Here is a 26,202-nt window from a genome sequence, read left to right as displayed (position 1 = left end):
TTTAGTGAGCTTGACTCAATTTTATTAAAATAAATAGAAAACACTCATCACAGTAGTACTATTAAAATCACCATTTGAAATCTAGAAGACAGCTCTCTAACTTTAAACGTATTTCCATATGGTCGGAATTCAATGAAAATACTATCCATATTAACAACTATAAAAAAACAAAAACGATTCGCGTCCTATTTGCAATCATTTAATTGAAAGACTGTCTATTACTTTTAAAAGCAATAAATAAGTATATAAAAGCAATTTATGAATTGCCCTGATAATAAATGTTCTTTACATATTGGTATGGAATGGCTGTAAAGAAATGTACATATAATTACATGTATATACGTTCATGGAAAGCAGATGAGAGACACAACAAGTGCTAGAGGACAAATGACGTTAAGTGGTCATTTGGATAATTGTTTAATGACGGAGCCTAAATTTTCTTCATGGCCGTTTTATGAATTCCACTCAAATAACGTTTCAAAGTTTTGCAAACTAAACTGAAAACGAAGTCATAATTGATGACGAAGTGTACGCTATATACCTCAGCATAAACATCGTACATAGGATAGAAGACATCTCAGCATACATCGTACATAGGATAGAAGATATCTCAGCATACATCGTACATAGGATAGAACATATCTCAGCATACAGCGTACATGCGATGGGAGATACCTCAGATACATAGGATTGGAGATATCTCAGTATATACAGCGTACATAAGATGGGAGATACCTCAGTATATACAGCGTAAATAAGATGAAAGATACCTCAGATACATAGGATTTGAGATATATCAGTATATACAGCATACATAGGATGGGAGATAGCTCAGTATATACAGCGTACATGAGATGAAAGATACCTTAGATACATAGGATTTGAGATATCTCAGTATATACAGCGTACATAAGATGGGAGATACCTCAGTATATACAACATACATGAGATACGAGATATCTCAGTATATACAGCATGCATAATATGGTAGATATCTCACAATATACAGCGTACATGAGTTGGGAGATATCTCAATATATACAGTGTATATGAGATGGGAAATATCTCGGTATATACATCGTACATATGATAGAAGATATCTCGCATACATCGTGCATAAGATGAAATATATCTCAGGTACATAGGATTGGAGATATCTCAGCATACAGAGCGTACATAGGATTGGAGATACCTCAGTATATATAGTAGATAAGATGGAAGATAATCCCAGGTACATAGGATTGGAGATATCTCAGTATATATTGTGCATAAGATGAAATATATCTCAGGTACATAGGATTGGAGATATCTCAGCATACAGAGCGTACATAGGATTGGAGATATCTCAGTATATATAGTACATAAGATGGAAGATAATCCCAGGTACATAGGATTGGAGATATCTCAGTATATATCGTACATAAGATGGAAGATATCTCAATATGTACAGCGTACATAGGATTGGAGATATCTCAGTATATATATCGTACATAAGATGGCAGATATCTCAGTATAGACAGTGTACATAGGATCGGAGATATCTCATAATAAACAGCGTGTATAAGGTGGGAGATATCTCAGTATATGCATCGTACATAAGATGGGAGATATCTCAGTATATACATTGTACAAAGATGGGACATATTATAAACAGTAAACATAATATGGGAGATATCTCCGTATAAGCAGCGTTCATAAGATGGGAGATGTATCCGTATAAACAGCGCACATAAGATGGGAGATATATCCGTATAAGCAGCGTACATAAGATGGGAGATATATCCGTATTAACAGCGTACATAAGATGGGAGATATATCCGTATAAACAGCGTACATAAGATGGGAGATATATCCGTATAAACAGCGTACATAAGATGGGGGATATCTCCGTATAAGCAGCGTACATAAGATGGGAGATATATCCGTATAAGCAGCGTACATAAGATGGGATATAGCTGGTATACTCATCGTACGAAATATGAGCGGTATCTCAGTTTATACATTGTACATACGATGGGATATAGCTCATTATAAACAGCGTGAATAAGATTGGAGATATCTCAGTATTAACAGTGTACATAAGATGGGAGATATCTCAGTATACACAGCGTACATAAGATGGGATATATCTCAGTATACACAGCGTACATAAGATGGGAGGTATCACAGTATATACAGCATACACAATATGGGAAATATCTCGGTATATACATACAGCGTACATAAGATGGGAGATATCTCAGTACATACAGCGTACATAATTTGGAAGATATCTTAGTACATAGAGCGTACACAAGATGGGAGATATTTCAGTGTTTACATCGTACATAATATGGAAGATATCTCAGTGTTTACATCGCAGATAAGATGGAAGCCTGTTTATATCACAGTTAAAAAAACCAATGCTTCGTACAATATCATTTTTAACAGTTTCCAACAGATCTTGGTCCCGTGTCTAAATAAGGTAAAAAATAACAACAACAACATGTTACCACTATTTACCAATATGATCACTTCATGTTTAAAACAAAGGTTGATGAGTTTAGTGAAATTAAATTGTTTCTGTTTGATACTTAATGTGCAGTGGAAGAAATTATCTGATCGGGGAACAAGCGGATTCCACATATGTTAATGTGAGTTCCCATACGGGAAACATTTGTCAATTTGTCGCCCGTTCTTGCCATATGGTGTCTGGTAAACATGCTCTCTGCATAAAGATATTCATTTTACAGAGAGTCCGAGGTTGTATGTTAGAAAAATAATTCTAAATTCCTACCGTTAAAAGTTGTTTTTAATTTCCCCGATATTTGGGGAAAATCATATGCTTTTTAGTGTGTTTTTCGAAGTAATGGTAGTAAAAGAAAACTGCTACGTTTCCCGATCAATCACACCTGCATGGAATGCATAAATGTCTTTTTTTCCGGCCAGATTGGGAAACAAGCGCTTCCAAATTAGGAAACTGTACTCCGGAAAATTCTCGATTTCTCAAGAAAGAGTAAATCTGGGTGGTAGAAATTTATCTTTCTATTACACTACCATGATGCAGGCTAGTTATTCGTATGCACGAGACCATTTGACTCAGGAGCATAGCTGGGAATCATTGTAGTCGCAACATATTTTTATGCGATGAAAAGGCTCCAACATATCTTCCGCTGTGGTGCCAATAAGTTGAAAAGGGAGGCAAACGTTGAGTTGAGTCTGCAGTTTTTCTTTTTCAAAGGTTCTTACCAATGGAATTAACATTCAGGTGTTAACTTCAGACAACTGTTATCAGACAGCTGGTTCAGATGGCTGAAGTCGTCTCCCTTCAAAAAATACTTTTAACGGAATTTTCTTATATTCATATTTTGTCGCACAACACATGCCGGTACCGTTAAGTTGACGACTAGAAATTCTCGGGGTAGGGTCGGGAGGTGTGGCGCTCGTGTATTTCTGGTTTAAGACTTTTTCTTATTGTTTAATGTCTTGTTTTTTTAATTGGTTTCAGTACAACGTCAAATGACGAAGGTGTCAACATGCGATATTTTGCTGCGTTTACATCGATCCCAGGAAATATGAGCAGTTTCAGGCCCGACACCCGACAATCTTGTCCAATTTACACAGGTGAGTTTATCTGGGATTTCCCCAATTATGACGTCACTGGAGTTTCCGCGCGCACCTGTATCCTTGACCTTAATTTAGAAAATCAACACGAGGAACGATTTACCAAACGATTGTGTTTACCTTTTGATAATAACCTAATGGAAATAACCTTGCATTGTTTTGAAAAGGTAAGCATCAAGAAAAACATAAAATTACGAATTTAATTTGTATGCGGCAAAATGCTACGGTCATTTTGGCCACTGATGGACATTTTAACGTAGGAGTGGTTCGCAAGTGTGAAATGTCAAAATCCAACATGGCCGCGATCACTTCCTGTCTTGATTAGGTAGCCTTATATAATATATTTAAGCCTTTAAGTTGAAGCTATGCATCATTTTCATAGAAATGCAATACGAGGTCAAAGGTCGTGTTTTGATAACTTTCAAATTGTTGATTATCATGCATTTGTTGAGCAGATGAGGTCACCCAATTGTCATCTAGTTGAAGTTACTACAAATAGTTGCGATTTGGCAAATCCTTCCTAAAAGAGAGGCCTACTGTTTTTTGCAATTAGCGTATCAAGATTTTAAAGCATTGAATGAGCTTTTAACTCTGCCCAGTCTATCAACAAAATAAAAAATCAATTTCAACATCTTTAGAAAATCAACTTTACACATCAAACCGACTGCCACTTATCCAAAATAACTCGAAGTCAAAAACCTTGTTTTTCCTGTAAACAACAAACAGTGTCATGCCAGGATTGGATTTTGTAAAAGAACAAAAAATTTTGGTAGTTGTATATTGTTGTACATGTGAATTTCTTACAGTGGATATTTTACATTTATATGAATTGGCTACCTTGTGGGAATATTATTGATGTCCAAATGTTTAAAAAGTTTCCTTTAAGAAGGTGCATTATTGTGTCTGGTGTAGGACGTGTCGCGTGCAAGACCTGTGTCCCTACCTCAAAGGTCAAGGTCACACTTAGTGTTTATTCACAATGGAGTGCTGCATATATAAGGACATAGAGTATAGGTTGTCGTGTCCGGGCTGTAACTTTTCCTTGTATGGACAGATTTTAAAATAACTTGCCAAATGTGTTCCACATACCAAGAAAACGTGTCGCGTGCAAGACCTGTGTCCCTACCTCAAAGGTCAAGGTCACACTTAGTGTTTATTCACAATGGAGTGCTGCATATAAGGACATAGAGTATAGGTTGTCGTGTCCAGGCTGTAACTTTCTCTTGTATGGACAGATTTTAAAATAACTTGCCACATGTGTTCCACATACCAAGACGACGTGTCGCGTGCAAGACCCGTGTCCCTGCCTCAAAGGTCAAGGTCGCACATAGTGTTTATTCACAATGGAGTGCTGCATATAGGGACATAGAGTATAGGTTGTCGTGTCCGGGCTGTAACTTTCCCTTGTATGGACAGATTTTAAAATAACTTGCCAAATGTGTCAATACAAGTGAGTTCTAGTTAAATGTTTAATGAACAAACTTGTGTCAAACATTACTTTTTCGTAAGAACACATGACAAAATTATTTTAATCAATAGAACAATAGACATTTTTTCATTTCACATATTTAATTAGTCTGAATAAAACTTCTGTCTTACAATGTCACTGTAACATTCAGGAAAAAACCCAAATGGTATGGAATCGCACACACAAACAGTGGTTTCTTCCCCTTGCTGTACTTCTCTGCTTGTCAAGGGAGATTACTGTGTTGGAATTTGTGTACGTCATCAGATCAGCACACGAAATTAGTGTCACAAAAGCGTTTAATGGTTACCTTTTATGCGTTGTAAAGCGTCTTAGCAGACATTATATTCGTTGCATACTCATAACCATTCGTCTTTGAGTATTTTGTTTTGAAATATGGGACTCGTGAATTTTAGCGAGTAGATTTTTTATGAGGTAGCTATCAGCAAAACTGACTTGCATTTAGCGAGTATGCTTAAATTTGATCCCTGGGGTTTGTAATGAGATAATTTGTGACCTTTGTAATGTCACCAAGGTCACATTTGTCTGTAATGCTAGAAGTGGCCTTGTAATTTTCATATTTATTTAATGTTACAAGAAACACAGAAATGCAGCTGCTGTTAGGTTCTAGAGAAAAGCTATTGTAAATGGTTCTTAATTGAAAACAAATAAATCAAGTGTCTTCTTGACTCACACTATTTAAGGAATCAGGAGGGATCCTTCTGATTAGGAAAAAAGTAACATTTTGATGAAAATGTGAATATCACTTTTTCCTAGAAATGAATAAGAATACTTTAGAACTAGAAAAAAATACGAAGCATGTGATAAAGTTTCATTTTTTACAGCAGTTGGGAGGTCTGATCTTTTGTTGGCATAATTTGTAAAAATACAATGACAGAAATTGAGAAATTGTTGAGCATTTTGAATGGGACCTACATGTAATTTCTGCCTGAATTTGGTAAGAAAAAAAACTATGAATATATTAGTAAATATTTTTTCTTTTGATTTCCTCAGTATGCCTTGTTTTGTATGCCATAAGGGAGAAAAATCAAATTGAATGTTTTATTAGAGAATGAAAAAAGAGCTTTTAATAACATGATATAATAGTGAATTTCTTATGATAAAAGAAACGCAATAATGCCTTACACACCTGTATGACATTGTATAATTGGCAGAGTAAGTGAAACTGTGACAGTCTTCCTTCAAGAATTGTTTACAGTTGTGAATAAAGTTATTCCAGAATTATATAAATTAATCACTCTCATTGGCATGATGTTGGGCTGAGAGTGTTTTGGGGGAATTTGAGTACCTGAGGGAAACCCACTTGTTAGATTTGTGATCACAAACCAAACTCACTTGTCCCCAGGCTGGTTAGTGAATCTGGGATGCCTTTACGTGAAGCAAGTGCACAAACCATTGAACTTTATATTGGTCGACCTTCAATTCTACATAGAGAACTACTTAAAGATCCTTTGATTTTGTTGAAAGGGCTTGTTACAAATGTTTTTTAAGCAGTTATATAAGAATAAGGGTTCAAAATTGTTTCAGTGACATTTCTTGGTGCAATTTGCTTCCTTCTTATGGCTGTTTCCACTTGCAAATGTTTCTATTTTTTCCACAAAATATTAATGTTTTCCTTATAAAGATACTATAAACAGAGTGACTGGTAAAATGAATAAGTATGTTGAGAAAACCAGCTCTAATACATATGGACTCTACATGAAAAGTCAAAACATGTATATTTGATATCTGGTATTTTGGCATGAGTTTATATTTTCCCAAAGTTTGGTTTTGGTGGCATAGGTGCCAATTATTTTTTTTAAATCACTGCACGTAACCGTAAACTAAAGAGTGAAATTTGAATACTGCGAATGACTTTTGGGAAAGCTTGCAAAATTCTGCAAGTGCTTAATTGTTTATCTTTTCTTTATGGATGTATTCATTGAAATGAAGCTGCAGTCTTATAATAATGTATGGTCTTGATATTTAATGTCATCATATATCACACAGATTTTGCAAATGTTTTGTCATTTCGGTTGGAATCACCAAAACCAAAAAAATGTGAGTGCATAATAAAGCTATTAAAGTCTTACTCCGAGAATTTGGGGATGTTCATCCCAAACTGAATTAAATGTTTATTATTGTTTTGAAACTAGGTTGAAGTGTCACCTTAACTTCTCAATGAGTGGGTATGATATTACCTGACCTTGATAATTCTACACCTTGGGGAGGGCTTGCATTACAGTTCATTCATAAAGAGTTGATAAAATTATCTAAATGTGCTGTAATATATTCCAGTCACGCCAGATTGAGTTACTCTCTATTCATGGTTTCATTCACATCATTTATTTTAAAGTTTTTTTCACATCATTATGTTTTTGACAATAGCACAAGAACAATTATGTCCCAAAATATATTTTATTGTCTTGTCTTGAAATGAATTATGCTGTGTCGTGCAAATTTAAGGGATAACTTCACATGATTTTGACAAATTTTGTTCTAACATAAAAGTGTTCTGTACATGACCGATACACAACATATATACACACAAAAATGCTTGTGGTTTGAAAAACCTGCCATGCCCATAAGCCTTAAAAAACAGAGTGCTATCTATTTTAAAGTCTTTGAATTTAGAATTGATGCTCCTAAAAACAAGAGACAGCCATGTGTCACCCAAGTGGGATATGTAATGTATGCTGTACATTGATCCACCTAAGAATAATACCATTATGGAACCATATTTATACAATATATTTATCTACAAAATCATCTTGAAATGATATAGTTAAAAAACAACAACAGGGATCTGCAATTTCTTTCTTGTGTTGTTCTAAGTTGATATCAGTGTTGTATTGTAACATACTTATTAATTTGCACTGCGGCATGATCTTTATGTGAGGTGTGGTTATATAAATATAGTAATTCTATCATATGAACTGTCATGATTTGGTGACAGAATTGTCTGATTAATGTCAGAATATTTTCTAGGGGCAGTTTATTCTTGTATTCATTACATCCATCACTTACAAATAACTGCTTGTATTTGATAGAATAAGTTTAATATTTTATTGACTTGACAGTATTCAGACCAATGTGTGTTTAAAAGCAGCAGATATATTGATACCATTGATATGATGCTATAACACCCATTCTGGATAATCACATATTAATGGTAAAAGGCTGGAAGTATGTACTTTCAAAATTAGATGTTTTGATGTGACATAGTCCCATAACCAATAATTTTGTGTAAGTACATACTAACAATCTTTAACTTTTTTAGTGGTCTTCATGAACTTGTGTCAACTGACCACTTACACAGTCTGTATCTACCACTTCACCTGATTGCAGTCAGTAATGGCTGACTGCTGATTTACTATTAAAAATACGTGTAAATTGGCAAGTTCAAAATATATATTATGTTGCAGGGTGTTTTTTTCCCAGTATTTTGGGAATATGACCTATACCCGTGAGTTTGGGAATTTTCGTGTCATTTTTGGCAAAATTGGGAAATTCTTCATAAATAATTACAAAGGATATAATTTATATAATACTATAATGAATAACATTGGTATTTTCAACATAATATGCACTGACTCCGTTAACACCTTACATTGTTTAATCCCTTGTAATAACTCTTTGAAATAGTCAATTGTTTGATTAAAAAGTTCTTAAAAATTTCAGAGACAATTTAATGGGCTTACCTTCCTCTTAAAATTGATACAAAATCGGTTGTCTATTAAAAATGATGACTTTCAGACTCATAGAGATAATATAATGTAAACATGTTGGTGAGGCATGACAAAGAACAGCATTGTCTATTAGTTATTTTAATCCCCTTCTGCATTGAATAATTTACTGTCAACTTTAAATAATTAATCCTTTTGTTGACATTGACACATGTTTTTAACACATACTGTCTGATTGAATAAAAAATATAGTTCAACCAATGAAAATCCACCTTTCACCATGACGGGGATATGACATCATTCTATGTCTCTGTGAATAGACGCATTTAGGTGAAAGAACTGTTTTGTTTATATTTTCATCGCCTTTTTTTATATTTTCTTTTGAACTTTTAGAACTACAGATTGGGAATTTTTATTCGGAAATTGGGAAAAAAAAGATACGTTTTGCCATTGGGAACACAACCAAATACTGGCCAAAAAAACACCTATGTTGACTACTAATGCACCAGTCAATTGTAGACACATCAGTTCATCCTCGCAGGACGGGGATTTTACCCGAGGTTGGCTGGACAGAAAGTCTAAGTCCCCGCTTATCCCTGGACCTTGGGGGGGGGGCAGTGGTTACAATTGACTGGTGCATAACATTCTAAAGCAAAATAATATATTGAAACCAAATGCATGTGAACTCAATTTGTATTTTGTTCTTCCAAGGTTTTAATGTGACTAGTAAATCTTGGTTTAACAGTTGTGAATATTTATATGGGATGGTTCAATGTGAACTAGTTCACAATAGGAAGATTTTGCCTTCAAACAAAGTCATCTTCGTAACAGATCAGAGATTCTCGCATGCCACACGTGTGTTTAAGCGAAATCAAATATATAAGTGTGCAAGACTTTTAATTAAAACTGAAAATAAATTTTTATAGGAACTATTTGACATCAATAGTGATTTGAAATTATTGCGCTTTATGACATCAGTTAACAACGTCGCACAAGCTTTTTGGTGCAATGTACATAAGGGCAATTTATATGTCAATTTTACCACAAATTGATACTTTTAGATATGCAAAAAAAATATCATTCATGTTTTACCGGTCAGGAGTGGAAAATCCGACCCTCCTAACCCGGCATGCCTCGTTACTGGCTTATGCGCGTGCCCTGGAGTTGGATTATTCTATCCGTACTGGAAACACATGATAGATACTTTTATTGTTATTTTGACATTCTGCCGATTTCCATTTCAGTTCAAGTTACATTCATTATATATTTTATATGTTTGTATAGTTAAAACACCTCAGCATATTTATTATAAATTCCCATATTCCATCAGAATATGCATAAGTCTGATGGTAAAAACCTTGCAATAGTTTTTCGGGCTATTAGTAGTAAATTCAATGTTCCTATGATTTATGTAAGGTCTGACTTAAATAGTTTTTAGTTGCTTTGCATTTAATTAAACATAGAAATCGTAAACTACCTACTAAGGAGAATCATTTGTTCCCTGCCTACTGATATTGCATATAAACCGGTTATGATGGTGTAAGAGGAAGGAACTCTAGGTTAATCAGTTTATTCTTGCATACTGGACGTGTGTTTCCGGTCATGTGACCAGTGCTGGAAAAACCCATCTTACATAACCCATGTAAGATGAGTCACGCGCAACAACGCGCCACTTCTTATTTAACAATTGCATGATTTATGAAAAATATATTACGCAATTTAATTAAAGCGCAATCAAATATATATGTTTGCAAGACTTTCAATTAAAATTGAAAACAAATAATCGTAATAAAACGATATTTTTAGTTATTTAAAATTACTGCGCTTTATGACGTCAGTACACAACGTCGCACGCGCTTTTTGGTGAAATGTACAAAAGTGCGTTTTCTACGTCAATTTTTCCACAGACTCATAATTTTAGGTATGCAAGAAAAAATATCAATCATGTTTTTCCGGTCCGGACTGAAAAATCCGACCCTCAGGCACGCTGCGTTATCGGTAACTCGGCAAGCCTCGTTACCGGCTTACGCGCGTGCTTGGGTCGGATTTTTCTATCCGTACCGGAAACACATGATAGATACTTATATTGCTTCATGGGGCTGTAGTAATCAAGGACTAATTCCAAGGCAGAGTTGGGATTATTTCCCTTGGTTGCTTAAATCAGATTGATATATTGCATGCCTTTCTATATCTCACTATATTCCATGATCATTTAAAAAAAAATTATTGTTCTTGACACACAATACAAGATTACCGTTTGTCGAAATTAGTCCATTAAAAGCATTCTAAGCCCAAAAGTGTGGTGTTACCAGGGCCTTTATTCACAAATAATGTCTTCAATCTGAGTTCAGGACTGATGGGCTCAGAAATGCATATTTATATTTCATGGTTAAATGGCTATTACAAGATAAACATTTCAAAAAAAATCTGTATACATATGTAAAACTAACCTGTTCTATGATCAGGCATATATCTTTAGTAAAAAATGGACTAGTTATATAATTTAAAGGCATTTTAAAACACTGAAGAATTCATTTTTCTGAGGCTGAGTGTCTAAGTCAGACTCAAGACGTACGTGAATATTGCCCTAGGGCTTGTCAAAATCCTCAAGACCCTACTGTTATTTAATTCATTTTGTTCAGTAAGGATGCATGAGGAGGCACTAAATTTGACCATTAAAAGTTCGTGAATCCATTTAAATAGTTATTTTCAGCAGTCATTGTAAGAGCTACTCAAATATCAAGTAACAGAGAATGTCATCAATGTTTCTATAGAAACCAACCTCACACAGTCGCGCACTGACATTTATTAAAATCTAGGGAAGCTACTCGTAAATATAATATATATATATATATAATATATTCACGGCACAAATTTAGTCTTAAAGGTATTACTAGTTGTATAAAGAACCACTGTGTTCATTGGTATCATTTTAGGAAAACAGTCATAGAGATAGACTTGACATTTGATAGGTTTTCAAATGGATTTACTGGGCTTATAATGTAGCCTTATTTGGGGTTATTTACCAGCAGTTTATTTATCATTAGTCCTAAAATAAGGCCGTTTGCGACTACCGGTATACGCAATGTGAGAAATTAAGGGTAATATAAGTTGTTGAATTAAAACTTTGTTCTACCATCTTAGCATATTTTTCAAAGAATGGATGATTACTGGAGGTTATTATCCACTGGAAAAGATGGTAAGTCTTATCTGAATTTTAAAAAAAAAAATTCTATCTCACAAAGTCTTTTTAGCTTTAGACAGTTCACGTTTACAATGAATCGCCCGCAAACATCAGTGAATTGATACTTAACATTTTAAGGTTTATAATTCAGGACTTGGTCCGTATGCATTTTTTTTCATGGCAGATTGCCCCTAGTGTAATCACAGTGATCGGCATTAAATACATGACTGTGGCTTAGGGTGGAGCAATCAAAGGTGCTCGTCACATTGCCTGGATACAGTAATATATTTATTTTATAATTTTTTATTTTTAATATTTTTTTTTATTTTTTATTTTTATTTTGGTCAAAATAGTGAATATATGTCATTTAAAAAATTATTCCACAATTTTTCATGATAGAAAATTAGTATAATATATAAATAAATATAAGGTAAACATGTGCAAAAAAATTATCCTAAAAATCCTAAAGTGAAAGTAGAAAAACTGCAACAAAAAACGTTCGATTTGGATAAATATGCGCCTTACGAGTTTTTAACGGTAGGAAGGATATTTTAAGCTTCTCTTTGTAATGCATACGGAAAGTTTGCATGTCAGTCTGTTTTTAACGTGTTTTAGGGGGGAAAAATTCTGTTGTTTTTCAACCTCCCGGTTCTTTCGTAATGGCGAATTTCAGCTTCTGGTCGGTGCATTTTGTTTGAATATGCCGTAAAGGTCAATCTTACTAGCATAAAAGTTATATTTTTCTTGTAGATGGGAATCTTACCTTATCAGAACAGTAAAAATTATTAGATAATCTCAATTATTTTAGGAACTATGCTCTATTGATTAGGTCCGTTTGGAATTGATGATTTTTTGCACATGTTTACCTTATATTTATTTATATATTATACAAATTTCTGGAATAATCTTTTAAATGACATATATTCACTATTTTGACTAAAATAAATAATTAAAAAAAATAAAAAAATATAAAATAAATGTATTACTTTATCCAGGCAATGTGACGAGCACCTTTGGGAGCAATATATGTTGAATTTTTTTGGGACTCGTTGGTAACAAAATACTACATGTTTGGAATATTATAGTAAAAAATGTAAAAGGTACCATTGCTATCAGCTGTGCAGTCCTGTTTTATACTGATATTTCTCTTTTCTAAATGGAACAGTTGAAATCATTTATAAACTTTTGAAAATAGGAAGTTTCTGCTCCTGCAGAAGACAGACAGCCATTTTCTAAGACTTGGCACATAATTTCTGCTACCCGTGTGGGCTTCTAGAAGCATCAGCCAATTGGTTCGTTGATTTAATTAGTTTTTGAAATTGTAAAGGAAGTATTTAAAATAGTTACGTTCTTCAGGTTTGGCTGAAACTCAATGCTTCAGGTTTGTTGTCTTAGAATTCACATGGCAGATCTCGATGATTTTATTTACTGGGTAAAGTGCCAAAGAATATGAAGACAAGAGTCAGATAGGGTCCATTTGTGCATATAAATTACGTTTACCAGCATGTGTATTAAAAGTTGACTGTTATTTCTTGCAACTTATAGAAATTCACATGAAATACCAAAAAGAATCTAAAAAAAACCTGCAACAACTATTGAGATTCTACAAAGTTTTAAGATTAGAGAGTCATTAATCACCTTGGCAGAAATAATTCATATTTTCCAGAACTACTGAAGCACAATACGCTGGTAAATTATTCAGACTATTCCATTGATGAAATGCAATAGGTTCAGAGGAAATATCTATTTGCCTGATTTAACACAACATCATTGAACGCTGTGGACTTAATTAATAACATGTATCTTCCACAGAAAAAAACCTAAGTGAATAGTCTGTATGGAACTAAACCTATTCCCTGTGAGAAATTAGGAAAGATAGAAGCATTCTAATCATTCCTAATAATTATAAGGCCCGGATGAGAAAGGGTGATTTCTTTCAAGTTGATTGAAGGCTTTATTAAAGTGCTTACAGACAGAGATGGTGAATCAACTGTTCTAAAACACCACTTCCTGTATGGGCTATTTATGTTGGTGGAAAAATGCTTGGATCCAGTTCAAAAACTTGCTGTTGTAATAACGAAGGATGGGGGTCTGTTATAACTGGGAGTAATTTTTTCGGATTGAATATCTGTTTGAAAATATAGGCGATCAAGCTGTGTATTGGAGTGATGAGTTTTTTATGTGCATTTTGTAATGAGCAAGAAAACGAGTAACACTTTCAGTGCAATGGATTAATTGTGATTTTAGATGTATTCTGTAGTTTTCTAGTCAGAAGTACATGTTACCTTTATATTTAAAATAAAGTTTGATCTTTTAATTCTAATTCAATTTCTTTACCAGGTGTAGTATTTTGAATATTATTACAAACTTAAATGTTATGAAATGTTTGGTTGTGTGTTGATAATTCTTTTTTTCCTGGAACTTTGGTAGATAAATGACTTGAGATGTTCAGAAATATAGAAAGATTTTCTCTTTTTAATTACAGATGGTTTACTGTATTAGTATTGAGTGGTCTGGGAAGAGGAATGGTTTAGCATTGATTTGATTTATAACTTGAGAGGATTCTTATGGTTTCCTTCTACCATGTCATGGATTTCTTTCTAAATTAAATTTCGAACTGGCTTATAAATAAATTTGCACAAAATAATAGTTTTTAGCTCATCTGTTTCTTACTGAAAAAAAGTTGTTGTAAATATTGTGATATCGTTGGTTTTGATGTCCTCCGGCTGCCAAACTTCTTATTTTTCAACAATCTAAAAAAACTTTGCCATAACTTAAAAAAGACATTCAAAATATTGAAATATTGAACTGAAACTTGGTACAGATGTTTGCCAGTTACAAAATCACAATATGACTTGAATATTTGTTGAGGTAACCCCTTGTTCAATGGGAGAGAAACAGACAACTGCATTCAGGCATTTGTTCCTTGGCGGTCTTTAATTCATTGTTATGACTGTTAACACTGTTTACACTTTCCAGCTATTACTTTGATGAAAATAATTGATTAATAAAGATAATGAAAAAAATAGAAGGAAATTGTGAAGATTATCATCTTAATTTCGATCCAGTCATGTCATTAATACTTAACTCTTCATTCAGTCTGAAAAAAATCATGGGAGAAGAATAGGTTAGCAGACTTTTTATTTACCAGATGTGGGGTTTTAAAAAGAGTGGGGTATCTAGAAAAGGGTCTGTCAGAAATGTGTTTAATTATCAATTTAATTAAGTTTTAGATTTGAAATGCCATATATAGTTCTTATGTATTTATAAACATATAATAAGCTGTTTAACAAAACAAGTGAAATATTTCAAATTTTATTATTTTAAGCATTCAATTCCATATGAGTTGCATGCTCCCATAAAAGGACAGGGTGCAACACCCTTCCATAACTCTTTAGCTAAAAATCCTTAAGGCTAATCTTGAGAAGATTGCACAACAGAGGGAGAGTGTTTATCTCCGTATTGCAGTATTGTGTATTTTATCCCCAGAATTTATTCAAGTGGTCTGCAAGCCTCATTTACTGGCGACACCCAGCACCATACCGATCTATGGCAGTAATTGATTACAGAAAATTGTCAACAGGGAAACAAAATTACTGATGTAATTATATAGTATACCAGAGGCTATCTTATTCACAGCAGCACATTTTCTCTGCGATAATTACATTTGCAATGGATTTCTGAGGCGTTTTTTTTTCGAGAATTCTATCAGAATTCACCCCTACGGCAATGTAAATTGGAAAATGGGGAGTTTTACTGTTATATCAAATGTGGAAAATAATGCTTCTCTGAGCGCTTTTGTCAGATTGGCTTTGACATATAACTAAGTATTTTGTTTTGTTAATTGTTTTGTGGCTTGGTTAAAAATACTTTTTTATGTAAGTTTGTGGCAGAAAAAAAAGTGAAACTGTGCATGTGTGTGCACTGTGAGGGATGACAGTTACTGCTAATTGTGCACATAACAGTTACTCTTACTGCTAACATTACATTTTGAATTGTTTTGAAAGGTTTTAAGTGTCAAACAGTTTTGGGTGTTGAAAGATTTATTGAAGTAAAAAGATGGTGATTGTTTATTTGTTATGTTTTAGTGCTGATTTAATGCATTAATGTTGGAAAGGAGTTGGTAGAATTTCAGATGGTTAATTTCTGAAGCTGGCTTGAATTATGTTCTGAGAAATGATATCAAATTTTGACTTAACCTATCTTTCTATCTTAACTGATTTCAATTTTGCTCTGTTAAAATAATTCAATTATTGTGACATAGTTTAATACATATGCAGTTTTACAGTGTAAATTAATAGGAAAATGGAAAAGAAAAGTGATAAAAAAATGAACAAGGATAAGAAACAGCCCAAGTCAGTTAGCCGGAGTATTTCGATGAGATTTACAAATTTTCGGAATCGAGGAAAGGCTGTCGACAAATGTGGACGAGTAAATGAACAAGTTTTATCGATTGGTCGCCCAGTCGGTTCGTGTAAGACACAGTCTGTATCTATGGGAGCAATGAACCATGCCCAGTATAGGGCTGATATGGGTATCCCTCGGGGCATTGTGAACTTGTGCCAGCGGTGCTCTGAGCGGGCGAGAGATGGGCAGGGGGTTGGGCATTGTTCAGGGAGTGCTGAAGTTAGGGTATCGGAGAGGAGGTGTCGAGGAAAGTCTGCGGACAGGTCACACTGTTATCAATGTTCAATAGAGAGACAACAGCGGAGTTACTGTGATTTTGACGAAATTTTCACCTCTGGACATACTAGTAATCATTCAAACATTAGAAATAATAACAACATGATGTCATTGTCATTTCCAAGTTCAAGGTCACTTCACTCGGGCTTAATGTTAAGCCAAGATAGCACCCCTGTGAGCCCCCACGAGGCGCCATCTTGTCCACCCCCTGCTCTGCCGACACCCACAAAAGGCTGTGTTATGATTGGCTCAAATTGTTTACAAGGTCAAGGTCATTCCTCTAACAGGGATGACTCCTTGTCCCGCAGTTGGGATAGAATATATGCATCAAGACAAGGTGGGTCCTGCATGTGTTTTTTTTTGTTTTATGTGGGTAAAATGGCTATAAAAGATGTTAGGTGGGCTCCAGGCATTTCAAAGTAACATGTCAGTGCATGTAAACAATCTCGAGCTGTGTCAGTCTGTAGGAGTTACCTTTGGACATAAATCTTTCAAATAGTGTCTGCGACAGTACGTAAATGAAATCATTCATGTGAAATGTTGTTACCTTAAAAAAGGTTAAAAGAAAAAAAAGGAAAAGTAGTATTATATTAATGAGTGTCTCACTTGACCTCCATGCCCCCCCCACCCCACCTTCCCAGAAGTCGAAGTTCTAAACTGCTTTCTTGAAAAACACCTGAGTTTTAGAGTATATACATTTAGATTTTGCCCAAGGTCTCTTTGCAAAAATAACATGTATATATATCTGGCAATAAAGTAAAATTACATAGAATATCTGGTGTTGAGGCTGTTCATATGAAAACAGGCACTTGGCAGGTAGTCACGGCAACATCTGTTTACTGGTGGCTATTTGCAACATATTATAATATCATATAGGTAGCCTTTTAGGAGCGATATAAACCTAACTGGTTTTTGCAAGTCCATCATGCTAAAGGCTTATGAAGGTGGGGGTATGCTTCTTAGATTTTTTTATTCATTGAATGCTGGTTAACAGACAGTTTCTGGCATTCCAAGAATATAAAAGCACATAAAAAAGTTTTTAAAATTTAAAAAAATGTTTTTACTGAAAATGTGGCAGAATTTCAGCTCCAGTCACAATCCTAAAAAGTATACTTAATTTAAAAAAATGACTCAATTTTAATCCACAGACATTTTGACTTTTCACTAGGTCTTAGCAAGTCAGCTATTACAGATATGCTTATAATTAAATGCGGTTATATTTCCTTAAAACTTTTCAAACACAGTATCTTAAAGGGGCTTTGCTTTTTTTCTTTGATTGAGATAATCATTATGGTCAATTTACTACTTTTAAGTCATTTTGTTGTTATTTTGACAATTTGAAGGGCCCTGACCCCATTGAAAAATGTAAGAACATACACCAAAACAGCAGGCCCCCGGCTCCTGTATCACAAAAATACTGATGCACTGAGATGTCTATATGAAGCGCTGAAGTTGTCTATATGAAGTGCTGGAAATGTCTATTTGAAGCGGTAGAGATGTCTATATGAAGCACTGATGTCTATTTGGACAAAGAGGATAAAATGAAGTTCCATGATTGTGAACCTCCTGGAATTTGATGCACTCAAAGAGCATCTGATCAGATAGTTTTCAAGATAACTTATCTTGAAGGAATTTGTCTTAATTATGAGAGCCAATATAAATGTTTCAAGTATCCAGTTTTTTTGCCAGTAAATATTTGAATTCACATAAAATGCAAATTTTGTGTTTATTATTATTGCAAAGAAGATACATTGCATCCTTTACAACAACCTAATGATATGCACTCCAGGCGTGGGTCTTTTCCATGGATTTATAGTCCTGCAAATCCTGTAAGAGGAATGAAATTTCATGAGAGAAATTATTTTGTTTGAATCCCGGGGAACTGCTTGTTTGCCTCAAAATTTTCAGAGTGGAGGATGCTTTAAATTGGCCCCTGCTGTATTGTGAAAAGTACAATTAACTGTTGGAAGGATAATTTTGGTAGCTTGTTTGTTTAAAAAAAAGTTCAGGTAATGTCTAAAGGTCTGCTATCTTCACACTCAAGCTAAGATAAATGAAATGGAATTAAGTATGCAGGTAACAGATACATGATACAAAACTCATGACTCTGGTTATAATAATTGTTCAGTTTTGTCCCTTTACAAACTCATTACTCTGGTTATAATAATTGTTCAGTTATGCCCCTGTACAAACTCATGACTCTGGTTATAATAATTGTTCAGTTATGCCCCTGTACAAACTCATGACTCTGGCTCTAATTATTGTTCAGTTATGCCCCTTTACAAGCTCATGACTCTGGCTCTAATAATTGTTCAGTTATGCCCCTGTACAAACTCATGACTCTGGCTCTAATAATTGTTCAGTTATGCCCCTTTACAAACTCATGACTCTGGCTCTAATAATTGTTCAGTTATGTCCCTTTACAAACTCATGACTCTGGCTTTAATAATTGTTCAGTTATGCCCCTGTACTAGCAATAACAACGTAAAAAATTAATTTAATGCGGTATATTAAAGTGGTATATTATTTTAAAGGTTACGTCATTACAAACTCAAATATGCACATTTTTTCAAAATCCATCAATTATTTACAGAATTATGGCCCTTTTAATTTTACATTTTTATCAATTTTTCTGCCAAAATAGGTCAAATTCAAAACGTCGGAATTTAAATGAAATAAATAATGTCAAACAACACATTTTGTTTATTTTTTATAAATTTAATACACATTCCTAAATATCAGAACCTAAACAATGTTTTAAGCAAATTATTTCACTTTAAAAAATGATGAAAAAACGTCCATTTTTAAGAAATTTTAAAAATGCTTTATATTTTGAAGAATGAGCTTGAAAAAGGTAAAAGACAAAGAACATTTACATTCTTCCATTCACTGCTTGACTGTTGCATTTTTACAATTAATAGTATTATAAATAGGAAGATTAAAGGCAAACAAAAAATTAGTTGCCATGGTAACCATTCAATAAAAATACAAAAAATGCTTTAAACATCGCTTTTTGTTAAAAAGGAGAATTATGTATATCTTGCCATGATTTGCCTGACAATTGTAATATAGTTGAACTTCAACCCATCTAGTGATTCTGAATATTTCAATATAAGTATGAGATTGTCAGCAATTTTCAAGGTTAAATTATAAAAATAATTGTATACAAAGTATGACCAAATGATTAACAAATAACAGAAATATTTCCTTGACTGAAGCGGACATGCTAAAAAAGTATCACATTGAAAATACAAAGGTTTTTAGACAACAATTACAGTTTCTTAAGAAAACTAGACTCTAAAGTTACCATGGCAACTGTTTAAAGTGACACTCTTATTCAGTATCAATGCATACACATGTATAACAAACCTATACTTTGACTGTTAACCCATTTAACAACTTACTTAATAATTCATTTTTGGAAAATATTAAGTATTGATAAAAATATTGTAACCGTGTATTTAAGCTGAAAACGCAAACATATTAAATGATTGGTGAATGCATAAAGATTTACTGTGATCTACTATGATCTCAAATGGTAGTAATACTGTCTTTTATGCACATTTCCTTCAAGTAGAAGTAGGCATCCTTCATTAGAACAATTGTTTTTAACATTTATTCATCCTTTTTGGAATAATAAAACAAAAGTATTAATTGTGGTAAATCTTATGTGGGAGTAAGAGTGCATCTTTAAAAGAACTGACTTTTTTTTAAATTGACATGGAAACTATAAACACGAATAATACCAGATAATGTTTAGAAACAAACATAAGGACAATATTTCTGTTTCAAACCAAATTTAAAATACTTTTGTGGTTAATTATTGGAATCAAAATGTGCATAGATTTGGAATCATAATGTCCATGCATGTATTTGCAACCATTCATAACAAGTGTTACACATAAAAAGAAAACATTTTATATGGAAACATTTTCACTCTATAATCACTCAAAAAAAAGAAGGAACTGTTCATGCTGTACAGGGGTATTTGGAAGTGCAGATACTTCTTATTGCAAGAAAATTAATCCTCTTTGCACTACACTGTAATCTTGGATATTGCAGGAATTGAGAGAGAATCTGTGAGACACTTCATGGTATGACTGTTGCATGATAGAACCACTGTCAAATACTGAAAAATACTGTCAAATTACACCAAGCTGTTTTTTTCTCAGAAACCATCATGAGCCTGAAAATATAACAAAGGAATGTGTTGATTTCAATTAATACACATGTTCACAAAAGAAACTACATGCATTCAGTTTATATGGCAACATACATATACAGATGTATACATACAGTGTAAAAAGGTTTTATCACATTTAATTAAGGGAATACATTATATTACCAGATATTGTCTTAATAAAGTTGACATACATACAGAGAGAAATAAGGATTTTCTAATTTAAAACTTCATACTGTTCAACATTTTTGTCCACTTTTTGTACATAACAAATTACCTTTTCTCTATAATAATTTATTTTTCCTTTCAAAACTATTCCTCAAAAAGGTCAACATTATATTTTTAATAGAGCAAATACACAGTTTGGTATTTACCAGAATCAATTTAAGAATCAATTCAACTTTACAGCTCAAAAAAATGTCAAAAGCATTTATTTTACAAATAATAAAATATGTCATCATACAAAATGTCACAGTTTATAAAGAGTTCTCAATAACTTCAGGTATGATTTAAAAGAAAATGGCATGTTCATGAGATATTCTCTGGTAAATATGCATCATAGTTCTAAGTTACCTCAGTTCTGCAATCCTTCCCATCATTCTGACTGGCTGAATTTGAGTGGTATGAATGTATTCTATGGCTTTATTTCTCACTGAAAGGAAGAAAAGATTAAATAAAAAAGGGAAAAAGACTAAAATATGACAAAACTGACCACCCATGAATTGGCAGACTTACTAATGTGTAAGAATACTCACAATATTTAGTCAAAAAGGAAGAACAGCCATTTATGGAATGTGAAGTTTAAAATAATTTCAAATGAATAATCAAAACATTGAGTTGAAAATTTATGACAGCAATTGAAATCCTATCATAACAGGAATTCCAATAAATCTAAAGACTAATAATGTTTGAAAAGTTGAATAATTTTTACAGAGAGTGATTTTATAATCCAAGTAACTATACAGAACATAAAAATGTTTCCTGAAATTTACACATTAAAACATTGATATGTTGAAATTTGATACTTTCCAATTATTATTTAAGTATTAGTTACTTGGTGATAATGTATGAGCTATAAACAATTAAAATTGGTAGGCATCCAATTAACTGTTTAGAAGATTAAAAAAATGCTTTCTTTCTTAGTTTCAATTGTGAAATGCTTATATATAAGCCAGCCTTCATTTTTCTTATTAAACATTAAAACACTAAATGGAAACTTGGCGTTGTAATTTGATTAATTGGGTTTTGGTTGTCGAGCTCCTTTAAGTTATTTAATATGAATTTGTCGGGCAATGCCCGTGGCAGAAACATGAGCATAAACAATAACAAACTTCAGCTTGACAGATTCTTAATTAATAATTTAGAATGGCTTAATAAAAAATAACTGCCAATTCTCCAATAGTTTATTTACATTTTTTAAAACCGAAAGTGACCAGATCCTTAAAGAACCCGGTCTGTTTATTTCATTAAAACCAATCACAATATCCAAAATAAAAACAATTGCAAATGTCTTATTTATTCAAATTATAAAACATTTGACCAATGTTCATGCAAAAGAATTGGCAACCCATTATAAATAGCATTCTAAATATAATAAAACAATGATATGCATAAACCTACCTCAATGTTTACTCAAAATAAATTACTATTTACAGAGGTTGGCATTTTAAAAGTAAACAAAAATTACTTCCTGGTTAATTCGGATACTCTCGGCTTTTAAGGTTGCATGCCTAATGAGTCATCAAATTGTTCTTGTTTTTGGCCACTCTCAGAAACGATGTGTTTATAAATAGCCCTTGCGGAAAAATGCGACAGATTACTTAATCAAATGGATAGTATCACTGTGTAGATAAATGAATGAATTTTCAGAAATTCGATGATGCATTGTTGTTCTCTTTCGATTTGGACCTATAATTCAGCATGTTTTACCCCCTGTTTCAGTTTTTGTCAAAATAAAAGCAGAAAATATACATAATAATTCATGAAAGTTATACTCACCGGTGCAGGAGACGTCAATGTATCCTTGTAAAGTCATTGACAATCAAAACAATTCTTAAAATATCCGAAATCGGAAGTATAAAATGACAGTCAAAACGTCCCAAGACCGGCAGAAAAACGACATATTACAAAAAATGCTTGTGAAACTTTTTGCTCGTTTTTTTTTGTTTCACATAATTAGATAAAACCCGTACTACAGTTGATAGATAATTTATTCATGATTATTTTGGTACCATTTTCGGCAGTAAGTATAAATGTTTGCAGGAGTAATATCCATTAGAGTGAGGAGTGGTATTAGCATTGTGCAGAATAGGGAAGTGTAAAAAACGACGTTACGTTGTTATTGCTACCTGTACAAACTCATGACTCTGGCTCTAATAATTGTTCAGTTATGTCCCTTTACAAACTCATGACTCTGGCTCTAATAATTGTTCAGTTATGTCCCTTTACAAACTCATGACTCTGGCTTTAATAATTGTTCAGTTATGCCCCTTTACAAACTCATGACTCTGGCTCTAATAATTGTTCAGTTATGCCCCTTTTCAAACTCATGACTCTGGCTCTAATAATTGTTCAGTTATGCCCCTTTACAAACTCATGACTCTGGCTCTAATAATTGTTCAGTTATGCCCCTGTACAAACTCATGACTCTGGCTCTAATAATTGTTCAGTTATGCCCCTTTACAAACTCATGACTCTGGCTCTAATAATTGTTCAGTTATGCCCCTGTACAAACTCATGACTCTGGTTATAATAATTTTACAGTAATGTCCATTTACAAACTCATGACTCTGGTTATAATAATTGTTCAGTTATGCCCTGTCGTAAAACTTTTGACTCTGACTCTAATTGTTCAGTTATGCCCCAATGTAAAACTTGACCCTGACTCTAATTGTTCGGTTATGCCCCTGTGTAAAACTCTTGACTCTGACTTTAATTGTTCAGTTATGCCCCAATGTAAAACTCTTGACTCTGACTCTAATTGTTAGGTTATGCCCCGTTGTAAAACTCTTTACTCTGACTCTAATTGTTTGGTTATGCCCCGTTGTAAAACTCTTGACTCTGACTAATTGTTCGGTTATGCCCCAATGTAAAACTCTTGACTCTGACTCTAATTGTTCGGTTATGCCCCAATGTAAAACTCTTGACTCTGACTCTAATTGTTCGGTTATGCCCCGTTGTAAAACTCTTTACTCTGACTCTAATTGTTCGGTTATGCCCTTTTGTAAAACTCTTGACTCTGACTCTAATTGTTCAGTTATGCCCAAATGTAAAACTTTTGACTCTGACTCTAATTGTTCGGTAATGCCCCGTTGTAAAACTCTTTACTCTGACTCTAATTGTTCGGTTATGCCCCGTTGTAAAACTCTTAACTCTGACTCTAATTGTTTGGTTATGCCCTGTTGTAAAACTCTTGACTCTGACTCTAATTGTTCAGTTATGCCCGGTTGTAAAACTCTTGATTCTGACTCTAATTGTTCAGTTATGCCCTGTTGTTAAACTCTTGACTTTGACTCTAATTGTTCAGTTATGCCCTGTTGTAAAACTCTTGACTCTGACTCTAATTGTTCAGTTATGCCCCTTTACAAACTCATGACTCTGATAATAAGTGTTCAGTTATGCCCCATTACAAACTCATGACTCTGGCTCTAATAATTGTTCAGTTATGTCCCTTTACAAACTCATGACTCTGGCTCTAATAATTGTTCAGTTATGCCCCATTACAAACTCATGACTCTGGCTCTAATAATTGTTCAGTTATGTCCCTTTACAAACTCATGACTCTGGCTCTAATAATTGTTCAGTTATGTCCCTTTACAAACTCATGACTCTGGCTTTAATAATTGTTCAGTTACGCCCCTTTACAAACTCATGACTCTGGCTCTTATAATTGTTCAGTTATGCCCCTTTACAAACTCATGACTCTGGCTTTAAAAATTGTTCAGTTATGCCCCTTTACAAACTCATGACTCTGGCTCTAATAATTGTTCAGTTATGTCCCTTTACAAACTCATGACTCTGGCTCTAATAATTGTTCAGGTATGCCCCTTTACAAACTCATGACTCTGGCTTTAATAATTGTTCAGTTATGCCCCTTTACAAACTCATGACTCTGGCTTTAATAATTGTTCAGTTATGTCCCTTTACAAACTCATGACTCTGGCTTTAATAATTGTTCAGTTATGCCCCTTTTCAAACTCATGACTCTGGCTTTAATAATTGTTCAGTTATGTCCCTTTACAAACTCATGACTCTGGCTCTAATAATTGTTCAGTTACGCCCCTTTACAAACTCATGACTCTGGCTCTTATAATTGTTCAGTTATGCCCCTTTACAAACTCATGACTCTGGCTCTAATAATTCTTCAGTTATGTCCCTTTACAAACTCATGACTCTGGCTCTAATAATTGTTCAGCTATGCCCCTTTACAAACTCATGACTCTGGCTCTAATAATTGTTCAGTTATGCCCCTTTACAAACTCATGACTCTGGCTCTAATAATTGTTCAGTTATGCCCCTTTTCAAACTCATGACTCTGGCTCTAATAATTGTTCAGTTATGCCCCTTTTCAAACTCATGACTCTGGCTCTAATAATTGTTCAGTTATGCCCCTTTTCAAACTCATGACTCTGGCTCTAATAATTGTTCAGTTATGCCCCTTTACAAACTCATGACTCTGGCTCTAATAATTGTTCAGTTATGCCCCTTTACAAACTCATGACTCTGGCTCTAATAATTGTTCAGTTATGCCCCTTTACAAACTCATGACTCTGGCTCTAATAATTGTTCAGTTATGCCCCTTTACAAACTCATGACTCTGGCTCTAATAATTGTTCAGTTATGTCCCTTTACAAACTCATGACTCTGGCTCTAATAATTGTTCAGTTATGTCCCTTTACAAACTCATGACTCTGGCTCTAATAATTGTTCAGTTATGTCCCTTTACAAACTCATGACTCCGGCTCTAATAATTGTTCAGCTATGCCCCTTTACAAACTCATGACTCTGGCTCTAATAATTGTTCAGTTATGCCCCTTTACAAACTCATGACTCTGGCTTTAATAATTGTTCAGTTATGTCCCTTTACAAACTCATGACTCTGGCTTTAATAATTGTTCAGTTATGTCCCTTTACAAACTCATGACTCTGGCTTTAATAATTGTTCAGTTATGCCCCTTTACAAACTCATGACTCTGGCTTTAATAATTGTTCAGTTATGCCCCTTTACAAACTCATGACTCTGGCTTTAATAATTGTTCAGTTATGCCCCTTTACAAACTCATGACTCTGGCTCTAATAATTGTTCAGTTATGCCCCTTTTCAAACTCATGACTCTGGCTTTAATAATTGTTCAGTTATGCCCCTTTACAAACTCATGACTCTGACAAGGAATTGTGGTGCT

At 33.7% G+C, this 26,202-nt stretch overlaps 1 long non-coding RNA gene and 1 pseudogene across 2 annotated transcripts; one reads left to right on the top strand and one right to left on the bottom strand.

Annotated features, from left to right (window-relative positions):
- LOC128220161 (tyrosine-protein kinase SRK3-like) overlaps positions 1-26,202 on the top strand; it is a 62,987-nt pseudogene that overhangs the window by 12,035 nt on the left and 24,750 nt on the right.
- LOC128220163 (uncharacterized) lies at positions 19,434-22,887 on the bottom strand. Of its 2 annotated transcripts, none has more exons than XR_008258727.1 (3): positions 22,800-22,887; positions 21,375-21,453; positions 19,434-20,807 (listed from the first exon to the last, which is right to left on the bottom strand). It is a non-coding gene; the product is annotated as an uncharacterized LOC128220163 (long non-coding RNA). The 2 variants fall into 2 exon arrangements; XR_008258726.1 differs by lacking the exon at positions 22,800-22,887 and adding an exon at positions 22,422-22,497.

This window comes from Mya arenaria, chromosome 15 (genome assembly GCF_026914265.1).
Source record: "Mya arenaria isolate MELC-2E11 chromosome 15, ASM2691426v1".
Lineage (NCBI taxonomy): Eukaryota > Metazoa > Mollusca > Bivalvia > Myida > Myidae > Mya > Mya arenaria.
Note: the sequence above shows the minus strand (reverse complement) of the source record. Positions and strands in the feature narration are given on the sequence as shown.